Genomic DNA, 13336 nt, shown 5'->3' with positions numbered 1-13336 from the left:
CACACACACACACACACACACACACACACAGAGTGGGAAACACATAGGACATCTGTTTACTTATAAGACAAAGAAATGGAACAATGCTAATACATTGCATAGGTGTGATATTTTGAGTGATCAATCTCTGATGCTGAGGAAGACTCATAGAATCCCAAATCTGGAAGGAACCTTCAAGGTCATCCAGTTAAATTGGGCCTGAGAAGTACATTCTACAGCATTCCTTACAAGTGGTTATGTAGAATCTATTTGAAGACCTCCTGTTAAGGGACAATTCATTACCCTCTAGGTAGTACAGAAGAGATTGCAAGCCTTCTACACATTCTTACCCTATGCAACTCTTGTCCATGTTTTATCCTGAATCCTCCATTGATAATTTCCCTTAGAATCCTGGCAGCCTTCCTATAACTCTTTTTAATCTCTGCAATATATCCTCTGGAGTAACATTTAAACCCCAACTTAAGCCTGTGTAACTGAAGGCAGTATCTATGTACTTACAGTCCAGCATCCTTCTTTAACAGGCTATTTAGGTGGTTACTACTGTGTATGGCATGCATGTAGGGGTACGTTCACAAGGGAGAGGGGATCCCGTGGGAGAAAGATCCAGAAAGTAGGAAATGCATGCTTATGGTACTGAATGCGATGCATTGGCCTTGTTTAAGAGGTCATCTGGCCTCTTTTAAAAAACACTGCATTAGCACACATCAAAATTTCTGGGACTTTTATAAGATATTTATTGCATCAACTCAGCCCTTGTCAAAATATGAAGAAAAAAAAAGAAGTTCCTTAGAGGCTTCTTTTTAACTTCAAAACACCGTGTATTGCTCAGAAATAGTGTCTAGTACCCTGCTGCCCCAGTGGGGCCATCTGTCTGTGATTAATATTCATTTTTTTCTGCCTGGCACAGGATGTGATTGGCCCTTGATTCATTGTCAAGGCTGCAGAAGACACTGTGAATGTAGAACTTTTGTAGGTCATCTACAAAGACTTGGCTCCACAGATTTACAGAGGCCATCCACCTACCTTATACTTATACAAGCCAAACTGTCCTCAGCCACCACAAAGTGACCTACAGTGTCATCCTTTTAATGAGTAAAGATTAAATGGAGATCTTTAAGTTGCTAAGTTGCCTTGTCACCACTGAACCCATGAAGAACCCACACATATACATGCACAAACACTTGTACATTGGATCCCCAAACAAGGCTATATCAAGGTCAAAGTACTTAGAGGTCACAATTCAAAGCAAAAATGTTAAGTAGCATAGGAAGAAAAGTAGTCTTAAAACATTTCCCAACAAATCTGGTACTCATCTTCCCATAAACACTTAAACTATCAGTGGAAAGGGCAAATAATCATAGGAAAAATGCATGGACAAAACACGTATATAGGGAGAATGTGTGCCTAAGGCAGGTACATGTGTGTAGGAACAACTCATGCTCCAAACTCTACAGGACCACTGATGTGCTTTAATGATGTCATTATGCTGCTTCTGCCAGGCAAATGCCTCAAAAGTCTCATGAGACACATAGTCTCCAGCAGCCATTTTTTTAACCCTATAGGTCTGACATGGCTGCTATTCAGAATTGCTATGCTGATCTCATGCTCTCTCTGTCTCTCTCTGTTTCTCTGTCTCTCTTTCTCTTCATATATATATATAAAATATATATACATATACATACATGTATATACATACATATATGTGTATATATACAAACACGTATATATGTGGAGATAGATAGATAGATGGATAGATGGGCAGTTTGATGCTGGAAAGCTTTATTTAAGCTTCCAGATTTAGGCTTCAGTTAGAGACCTAAGCCCAGGTATTATCTCTCCCTCATGGGAGGTGGCACATACTCTGCCATTATCCTTTCAGATAAAAGTACACTACCTCCACACTCCTACTAATTTAACTCCCGTGACTCCCTATCACCCCAGGTTCAAATATAAAATATTCTGTTTGGCATTCAAAGCCTTTCATAGCTTAAGCCCCTTGTACCTTTCCAGTCTTCTTTTATTGTTCTCCCACCATGTATTCTTTTATCTAGTGACATTGACCTCCTTTTCTATTCCACAAATAAGATACTCCATACCTCAACTGTAGGCATTTTCTCTGATTGTCCTCCATAGCTGGAATGCTTTCCCTTCTCAGCTCTAACTACTGACTTTCTTGGCTTACTTTAAGTCTCAACTAAAATCTCATCTTTTATTGGAAGCCTTTCCCAACCCCTCTTAATTCTAGTACCTTCCTTCTGCTAATTGTTTCCTATTTGGGGGCCATCTCCAGTTATCCTGATCTATATCTTGCCACTGGACTCAGATGGCTCTGGAGGAGAGAGTGAGACTGGTGACTTTGCACAGCCCTCAATTCATTTAAATCCAATTCACTGCAAGACATGACATCTTCTTCCCAATATGTCATGATCTTCTTCGAGAATGAATAACAGCAACATTACCTATATATCCTATATAGGTCTTGTCTGCATATATTTGTTTGCATGTTGTCTTCCTCATTAGATTGTGAATTCCTTGAGGACTGAGACTGCCTTTTGCCTCTTTTAGTATCCCCAGCACAATATCTGTTAGGCACTAAATAAATCTTGATTGATTAATTGGCTATAGCTCTTTGAGAAAGACAAAGCCCCCATGTGGCATATAAGATGGGAATCTTTATATTGAGCATTTCCTCTCTGGGAGATTCCTTGCCACATATGTCAAGGAATTCAAGACACAGAGTCAAAGATAGCCCAACTGGTGTTTTCAGGGTTATAGATTTTGAACTCTATTAGCTGGTCACCAAGGTCAATGTTAGTCAGGTAGATGGTGCAGTGGATAGAGCACTGGGCCTGGGATAACCTGAGTTCAAATCTGGCCTCAGGCACCTACTAGCTGTGTGACTCTGGGCAAGTCACTTAACCCTGTTTGCCTCAGTTTCCTCATCTGTAAAATGAACTGGAGGAGGAAATGGCAAACCACTCCAGTGTCTTTGCTAACAAAATCCCTAAAAAAGCGGTCGTGAAGAGTTAGACACAACTGAAAGATGACTCAAGCAACAAGATCAATGTTTCTGTAATAATTTTGTCTGATTTAGAAAGACATGTAGCTCTCTGCCTAATTTCTAACTGCTAAATTCTTTCCAGTTAGCATCCATTTGAATGCCATTCTTTCAGCAAACTGAATAAAATAATTATATGTATTATATATATATATACATATAATATATATACATAAATATGTATATAAGTTGAAAACTCTCTGTTTCCCCACCCTTGCCCCACCTCAAAGCCCTCTCAGTTTCTCAATCCCAAAACTATTTTGTACTCCTGTGCAAATGAATGGGAAAGGGGAAAGGAACAAAAACAAAGCTAAGCCCAGGGAAAAGTCTTATATCCTCCCCTTGCTTAACCACATTTCTGGTCTTATATCAATCATTTAATTGATATTCGTTTATTAAGCCCTGTACTAAGTATCAGTCCCTGTGTTCAGGCTCTGAAAACAAAAATAAAACTACCCTTGCCATCAAGAAGATTCTATACCTACTTTCTATGGGTGGAGATATGTACACATATATGCCTATGCAAAATAAATGTGAGATAAGGCTAGAGGATGGAAGACAGTACTAAGTGCAAAAAAGACTTCATGTTGAAATAGTAATTGAGCTGATTCCATTCTACCTTGAAACCATTATGGAGGAAGCTATGAAGCTTAAATGCATTAAAGGGTCCATTCATGTGAATTTCTTGGTGTTTTTCCATGGCTCAAAAAAAAATTTGGAATAGGTAATACATACCAAAGTGACATGTTGTTCAGTATTGATGCCTTCGAAACAATTGATTAAAACTTTTAGAATAAGCCTTGGGCTAAAGGGCTCTGGAGCTGAATTGGGAAAAATGTGGATTTCAGCTGGGCATGTCTGATCCTGATGTTGGGCTTTGGATTAACAGAGCCAGCACTTACAGTATATTACCTACTAGTCTATTGGGATTCTTTTAAAGTGCCTTTTATTGTGTACATATTTGCACACTACCAGGTGGCTTATGGGAAAATAAAAAATGAAGTATGAGATCTCTGAATAGAGGTTGGCATGTTATACTTCCTTAGGTGACAAGAGATAGATTTTTTTTCATATCCTATGATGAAATGGTACATGTTGGAAGACCTGAAAAGCATTTCACTAGAGCAACAAACTCATAAAGGCATACTGTTGGAAGAGATTTATGTGAAGTCAGGCTACTCATCACTCTGTTTCCTGTGACTGAAGTCTGGCAGGCCATGGGCTAATGGAAAGTTCATGGACTTGGTAATCTCAAAATCTGGGTTCTATTCTCAGCTCTTCCTCTGTGGTTCTGTTAAAAGAAATCTTGGTTCAGTCCTTAGCTTGGTCAATAAGGCAAACTAATGAAATAAGACCTAAAGGAGTTTATTAGCACATTATTTAACATTAATTAGTTTATTAGTCATCAAACAGATGACATTCGGCCAGCCCCAAATTCATACTGTGTGCTGCTTCTATAGGAATAAAGCAGTTTTCATGTGAGGCAAAACAGTCCTGATTGGTACATGTTTTCAGTGAGGATATGGGATAAGTATCACCTCAGCTCCATCCCCACCCCCCATTCCCCCTTGCAGCTTCATAGAGATGAGATTGACACTGTTAGGTAGGATTAATGCACATGTGGACTTCCTTCTCCAACTGGCTGGCTGTCCAAGGACCCAAAGGTCAGCCAAGGTTAAAACACGGAGTTAGTCAGACTGACTCTGCACCAGCAGTGGCTGACCTTGCACAGTACTCATGGGCAAATCACTTCATCTCTCTGGGGCCTTCAATTTCCTCGAACTACCTTACTTCTAAGATAGCTCCAGCTCTCATATGCTATTATTCTTTGCATTACCCTGTATTTCACCCCCTGGTCCTAGCAGTGAAAAAACCTCTTTCTTCCTTAGTTCCAACGTGGTTCATGGCCGAGTCATCCTGGCTCTGTTGACTACATCGGTGGTCAGGGCAAACCTCAGTTCAAATTTGTATGCTTACACTTACAGGTTCTGGGATCATTGCAATTTGCCACTGTCCTCTTACCCTGTGGAGTCTCTTTATTCTCTTCAATGCACACTCCACAGAGGTCATACTCATTTTTCTTATGTACAGGTTAGCTTTTTATTGCTCTGCTCAAGAACCTTCAACGATTTCTTGTTACCTCCTCCAAAATAAAACACCATCTGGCATTTACTCTCTGTGCCAGCCTACCCTTCCAGGATTATTTCATGTTACTCACCTTTCTTCCTTCTGTGTTTAATTTAACCAAACTGGCCCGCTTGCTGTTCCCAGACATTAGCAATAGCATTTTGTCTTCCACCTTTGTGCCTTTTCAAAGGCTGCTCAAGGCCTGGGATGAACTCTCTGTGCACTAAGCTGCGTCTAAGCTTCTGTCTGGGCTGAGTTCATGTACTTCCTACTGGAAGAGCCAGAGCCAGAGCCAGAGCCCCCTGATTGTTAGTGATCTCTTCCTCTACAGATTATACCCTGTCTGCTTGATCCACTTACCTATGGTGTCCCCTCAATACAATATAAGCCCCTTGAGGACAAGAACTGATTTTTCTTTGTGTCTTTGTTTTGTCTTTGTATCTCCAAAGCCTATCATAGACCCTTATCCCTAGTTACTCATTCATTAAGGGCCTATGGAAGCTGCCAGGTGAAATCCTCCCCTCCCTTCTTTTCTACTTCTCACCATTCATCTGAAGGTGGTTTCCTGCCTTTTGTAATAGGTGCAGAATTTTTAGTTAAAACTCACTGGATTGGGATCAGTAACCCAAATAAGTGAGGTTTCTTCATCATTTGTTCTGGACATTCCTGGAAAAAGCAGAGGAAAGACTTGAAATACAATTTTTCAAACCTAGGCTACAAGAAGGAAGATTTTGTAAAAAGCCATGCTTAGAGGAAGTTTGGAGATTCCTTTCACAAATAGTGAATATGCAATTTAGACCAGACACTGGAACTATAAACAGAAGAGGTCTGTGATTCCTAATTCAGATAAAGTGGAGTGGCTCAAGCAGCCTGAAGGGTTTTCCCACTTGAATGGCTTTTTTAAGCCTTAGAAACTCTTTAGGTAAATAAAGTTAAAATACAGACTTTGATGAAGTTAAGTGATAATTGATGGTAGCAGAAGTTAAATCCAGAGAGCATTGATTTATGGGCAGCTAGGCAGAGAAGTGTATAGAGCACCTGGCCTGAAGTCTGGAAGATCTCAGTTCAAATCTGACCTCAGGCACTTAGTTGCCTTGTGACTCTGGACAAGTCTCTTAACCCTTTTTGTTTAAGTTTCCTCATCTATAAAATAAGCTGGAGATGAAAAATGTCAAACCACTCTAGTATCTTTGCCAAGAAAAGGCCAAATGGAATCATGAAAAGTCAGACAGGACTGAATGACACCTTAGTGTCCTTTCATAATGATAATAATGTATTATTCATATAGTACTTTTAAGATTGGCGAAATATGTTATATTTGTTTTATCTCTTAGTCATTGCAACAACCCTGAGAGGTAGGTGCTGAAAGAGGATAAGATAATTTAAATGACTTGCCTGAGGTTGCATAACTGATAAGTGCCTGAGATAGGCTTTTAACTTAACTTTTAACTGTTAGGGTGAGTCTAGAACTCTAGTCAATGCACCCTCCAGCTGACTAACCTGTCACAGTAATATTACCCAATTGATAGTACTGCTTAGTGAAAAATTATGTCTTTGATTCGTGGAAAGGGGTAGGAGCAGACCGTAATGGGGGTCTCTGAACCACTCTTTAAGAGAATCTAATAGGTGTTAGGGTGGTTGAAATCTTTGTTATTACTATGAAGGTAAGTCTTTACTATTATAACATAGCTCCGTCAGCTTTGTGAGCTGATGAAGGACTTTAACCTCCATTTCTTTTTTTTCTTTCTGGCCAAATCACACACACACACACACACACACACACACACACACACACACATTTATGATCTTGACAATCATAGAATTATATGATTTAGAGCTAGCCCTTTGAAATCATCTGTTCTAATTTTGCTCATTTTATGAATAAACTGACACAGAAAATTGTCCAAGTGATTTGCCCAAGGTCATACACGTAGTAGACTCTCAAGCTATCAGCTCCCTTTTTCTCTTTCTTTCTACCATGCTTTCCCCTTTCAATCTGTGGCTTTTCCAATATGAATGTCTCATCTAATGGGTTAAGTAGATTTCATTATATGACTGTATACTCTTTGAATATACACTCACATATGGAGTGTATATAAATATGAATCTATGTGTATGTCTAATGAATTTCTGTGGAGTAGGATATACTCTTCTCTTATTCAACTCTAGAAATTAGTCATATCCTATCAGTCAGTCATTCAATAATTATTTATTGACCATTTACTAGATGCTAGGCACATGTGCTATGTGCTGAGGAAACGAAGAAAAGGCTGAGAAAAAAGAAAGTGAAATCTTACAGCCTTAAATTAAGATCTCAGCTGAGTGGTGTGGCTTATACTACTGGACCTTTCAGGTGCCCTTTTATCATTTAGGTTCTGTGATTCTGCGTATTGATCACTTAATGATTGTTTTGAACCATAACGCCCCCATTTACCAGGGGGCACCCTGACTTTGTGATTCATGCTATCATAAAAGGCACTCTTTCTATATAGAAGTTCCCATTCAAATTATAAGCATAATTCTATATAATAGCCAGACCGCTCCTAGAGATCATGTCTACCCAGTTGCAGTTTATTTTCATTATAGCAAATAATAATAATAATAATAATAGATGCAGTGGGAGAAAAACAAAATGCTGTGTCTAAAAGTGAATTGTTATTGCTAATAGGATCAGGGAAGTCTTCATAAAAGAGAAAAATTTTCATGAAGAGAGAGAAGGGAATTAGATTATAAGCAAATGGAATGACCTAAACAAAAGCATGGAGGACAAAAAGCACATTACATGTTCGGGAGACATAGAGTAATCTGGTTTGGCTACATCCTGCAAGATACAGCTGAGTATGCCATATGGCTGGCCAGATCAGGTAGTGTCAAGCTGTAGGCAGACTACAAAATACTTGTGGCAGAGTTCATTAATGCTCTGTACCCTTAGGAAACGTTTCTTAAATGAAATGCGCTGTCACTTTGGTTGGAATGAGAAGTTATAGACTGCCTGTTTTTAGAGGTAATTTTCAAGTTGTAAAAGTACATTATGTCAGAAAGGTACTGTTTTATTTCTTCTAGCATTTTGTTTAAGAAGAAAATCAAAATATCACAGGCATCTGAACAAACATCACTTAAAGGTTTATAGGTTTTCACATTCCAAACTATTGTTGGTGGCCAATTTCTTAGAAGACTTCAAATGCAGTCTCTAATCAATATCATCAGCAATAGGTGAACACATTTTTTTTTGTTGTTGTTGAACATTTATGTAAGTAATTTCTCCTTTGATTCAATAATACACTCAATATGCAAGGTACTGTGCTAGGCATTGGGGAAAGAAAGCCTTTGCTGCCTTCTGGGAGCTTACCTTCTATCTGAGAATACAACTTCAACACTAGAAAGTAAATGCAAAACAGGGACTTGCTGAAGTCATCGGAAGAAAACTGAACAGTTTTTCGGTTTCAGTACAACTTAGATTCTGGGATGGAGAATGAATTGTTACATTTTCACTGCAAATATTTATATTAAAGAAATCATGGTTTGATTTATTGTTTTGTTGGTTTATCTATGCTTAAAAAAGCAATAAAGGAAAAGGTAAATAATGCAGATTAAAATTTAATGTGTGTGCTGCATACTATTTTTTTTCTGGAGAGGAGATTTTTGAACATTTACCAGCATGCTTATGATACAAAGTCAATAAAAGTCAAATTTCATTAATAAAAATAGGTCTTGTTAGTTCTGATCTCAAATTTGAGAAAATAATAAAATGTACCTTTTCATATGAGTGATTTTTTAAGTGATTTAAGTGATTTTTAAAAGTGATTTAAGTGATTTTAAAGTGATTTTTTAAAAATTCGGACATATATGAATACTAACTTAAGAAATCATAACGGATATAGATGACAGTGCATAAAAGTAGATTGATGTTAGGTCAGAACAGTACCTTTTGAAGATCGTTTTGCAGTCTAACAAATATTGTTTTATTCAATCAATAAGGAAGCCAACTCTAGTTTGTGCTGGATCAGGGCCCTTCGTGGCATAATGGGTCTGTCATCATATGTGGTGTTTTGTTTCCTTGATGTGAAGGTGCTGTTTTTTTTTTCTTCTGACATTGATGTTAGGAAATGTCAACATATTTCCTGAAGTAAATTCAAAAAATGCTTGCTGTGGAAGGGCTGTCAAGCCTTTAACAATAATGGCATTCCTGGGAGCCACTATTTCTGCTTTAGGCACTTGATACTAGAACAATTTTTGAGCAATAGGGAAAAAAAGTTACTATTAAAAGGTAATTTTTCTCTCCAGGCTACAATCCTGATGCATCTCCACAGGATTTTCTCTACCATGCCACAAAAACTTCTCTTTCTACCTATGGATTATTGTCACATTAGAGAACCCTTCTCCTACTTCCTCTCCCCAAGCCCTTCCCCCACATCTAGTTGGCTAGTTCCTCTATTTTAAGAAGGACAACCTCACCCCGCCCCCAACCATTCTTCCTTAGGCTTCATTTCTGACTCTGGACTTTCTCTACCATGCCCTCAGGCAGGGTGCCTTAATTCTTCCTCCCTCCTCCTCATCTTTCCAGCTCCCCTTTATCTGATGTTTTTTGCCTTTACAATATAAACTCTTTGTGGTCAGGGAATATTTTCCTGTTTGTATTCGTATTCTAAGCACGATGCTTGGCACATAGTAAATCTTAATAAATGATTGTTGAGATGACTAAAAAAATTTTTTAGCTAAATTAACCCACTCTAAAAACCTTTTCCATGTGAGGGAAGGAATCCTGCAAGTCATATCATGGATGAAAAAAAAATGAGGAATAGAAAGAACTAACACCAAGTGAAGAATAATGAAGGGTCTGAGAAACAGCTGACAAATTGGTGTGAACCATACTTTGTCCAAATGCTGAAAACAGTGGGATATATAGCTTTATATATCAAAGCTAATCATTCCCCAATCAGTGTTCACACTAGAAGTCATTGATATGGATAATCAAAAGATAATTTTTAAAATAAAATTTTATTGATGTCTTTTGGCTTTATATCATCACAGTTTTCCCCGGTTTTTTTCCCTGTCTAGCTCCCTCTCCCAGACAGCAATACTATATAATAAATAGTATTTTTAAGACAAAAAGAGAGGAAAAATCACTATAATTGATCGGTACATTGGAAAAGTCTTAAAATAAGAGCATTGACCACCCTTGTGGACTTCCTACTTCTGCAAATGAGTGAGGTGGGAGTGTCTCCTCATATCTTTTCTTTCAACCTAAACTTGTTCTATATAATTTGACAACATTCTCTTTTGATTTTTTTGGGGGGGTGGTATGGTTGTTGCTTTCACTTACCTTGCTTTGTCATTGTGTATATAGATAGTTTTCTTCACTCTACTAACTTCATGGTGCATTAGTTCATGTAGATCTTTCATGGTTTTCATTATATTCATTATTTCTTATGGGATGTCGACCTGAAAGTTTGACTAAAGGAGGCAAACAATCTAGGTGATATGTAAATTTATAATGTTTATTCCCTTAAAGCTAGCAAAGCTAGCTTACTTGTACGTACAAGGAGCCAGAGTTCTGACTGAATAAAGGAATGAGAAGGTTTAAATACATTTTTAGTCTCAACTCAGCATGTCTGTGTTACTCAATTTTATGATCTCCATGTATATTTAACCATGATACAAGAAAAGGACTTTTCTTAATTGAATAGGTTGTAAATACAATAAAATAAGAGAGTTGACAAAGTGTCAATTGAAATTACAACCCAGGATATCTGTGTTTAATTTAGCATTAAAATGCCATAACATAGTATATGTCCATAAAATGATAAGAAAGGGGGATGGGGCAGAGCCAAGATGGCAGCTGGAAAGCAGGGACTTGCTTAAGGTCCCCCCCAGGTCCCTTGCTTAAGATCCCTCCAAACACCTATAAAAATGGCTCTGAACAAATTCTATAGCTGCAGAACCCACAAAATAGCAAAGGGAAGCAGGGCTCCAGCCAAGAACAGCCTGGATGGTCTCTGGGAAGGGTCTATCACACGGAGCTAGGAGTGGAGAGGAGCACAGCCCAGTGTGGGCCATGCCAGGACCAACCAGACTGGGAGCCGGGCAGAACAGGTTGAGTGCCCTGAATCAGTGAGCTGTGGCAGTTATCAAACTTCTCAACCCATAAACACCAAAGATAGCAGAGAAGGTTAGTGGGAAAAGCTGCTTGGACAGAGCGAAAAGAGTTGGTGGATTGGCCACTGCTCGAAGTCTGTGGAGGTGGTGCAGCTCTGAGGCTGCTTCCACAGCTACAGCTGCAGTTGCCTCTGGCCCCAGGCCCACCTGATGGGAAGAATTAAGCAGCAGATTAGAGCAGAAATGCAAAGCCTGCTTTGCCCTTCCCAGATTTGGACAGCAATACTGGTCGGCGGTTCTTGGGGGAGAAGGAGCGCAGGTTTGGCAGAGCTTGCCATGTAGAAGTAGGTCTGAAAGTAGCAGCACAGCCCCTCAAGCTACTCTACAAGCAGTCATATCCCGACAAAAAGCTCAAGGGTCAAGTAATTGGCTGAGAACATGAACAGGCAGTGAAAATGGTCTCAGATTCAGACTCAGACTTTGGAATCTTTCTTTGGTGACAAAGAAGACAAAAACATAGAGCTAGAGGAAGTCAACAAAGTCAAAGAGCCTACATCAAAAGCCTCCAAGAAAAATATGAATTGGTGTCAGGCCATGGAAGAGCTCAAAAAGGAGTTGGAAAAGCAAGTAAGAGAAATAGAGGAAAAATTGGGAAGAGAAATGAGAGTGATGCAAGAAAATCATGAAAAACAAGTCAATGACTTGCTAAAAGAGACCCCAAGAAATACTGAAGAAAATAACACCTTAAAAAAAAACCAACTCAAATGGCAAAAGAGCTCCAAAAAGCCAATGAGGAGAATGCCTTGAAAGGCAGAATTAGCCCAATGGAAAAGGAGGTCTAAAAGACCACTGAAGAAAATACTACCTTAAAAATTAGATTGGAGCAAGTGGAAGCTAGTGACTTTATGAGAAATCAAGATATTATAAAACAGAGCCAAAGGAATGAAAAAATGGAAGACAATGTGAAATATCTCATTGGAAAAACCACTGACCTAGAAAATAGACCCAGGAGAAATAGTTTTAAAATTATTAGACTACCTGAAAACTATGATCAAAAAAAGAGCCTAGAAATCATCTTTCAAGAAATTATCAAGGAGAACTGCCCTGATATTCTAGAACCAGAGGGTAAAATAAAAATTGAAAGAATCCACCAATCACCTCCTGAAAAAGATCCCAAAAAGAAAACTCCTAGGAATATTGTCACCAAATTCCAGAGCTCCCAGATCAAAGAGAAAATACTGCAAGTAACCAGAAAGAAACAATTTGAGTATTGTGGAAACACAATCAAGATAACACAAGATCTAGCAGCTTCTACATTAAGGAATTGAAGGGCTTGGAATATGATATTCTGGAGGTCAATGGAGCTAGGATTAAAACCAAGAATCACCTACCCAGCAAAACTGAGTATAATGCTCCAAGGCAAAAATATGGATTTTCAATAAAATAGAGGACTTTCAAGCTCTCTCAGTGAAAAGACCAGAACTGAATAGAAAATTTGACATTCAAACACAAGAATCAAGAGAAGCATGAAAAGGTAAACAAGAAAGAGAAATCATAAGGGACTTACTAAAGTGGAACTCTTTTGTTTACATTCCTACATGGAAAGATGATGTTTGTAATTCATGAGACCTTTCTCAGTATTAGGGTAATTGAAAGGAATATACATATATATAGACAGAGGGCGCAGGGTGAGTTGAATATGAAGGGATGATGTCTAAAAAAATGAAATCAAATTAAGGGATGAGAGAGGAATATATTGAGAGAGGGAGAAAGAGAGAGATAGAATGGGGTAGATTATCTCACACAAAAGTGTCTAGAAAAAGCAGTTCTGTAGGAAGAGAAGAGGGGGCAGGTGAGGGTGAATGAGTGAATCTTGCTCTCATCATTTGACTTGAGGAGGGAATAACATACACACTCAATTGGGTATCTTATCCCACAGGAAAGAAGGAGGAAGGGGATAAAAAAAGAGATGGGGTTGATAGAAGGGAGGGCAGATAGAGGGAGGAGGTAATCAAAAGCAAACACTTTTGAAAAGGGACAGGGTCAAGCGAGAAA

The sequence above is a fragment of the Trichosurus vulpecula genome, chromosome 4 (genome assembly GCF_011100635.1).
Source record: "Trichosurus vulpecula isolate mTriVul1 chromosome 4, mTriVul1.pri, whole genome shotgun sequence".
Classification (NCBI taxonomy): domain Eukaryota; kingdom Metazoa; phylum Chordata; class Mammalia; order Diprotodontia; family Phalangeridae; genus Trichosurus; species Trichosurus vulpecula.
The sequence above is the reverse complement of the archived record's forward strand: the minus strand, read 5'-3'. Positions refer to the sequence as shown.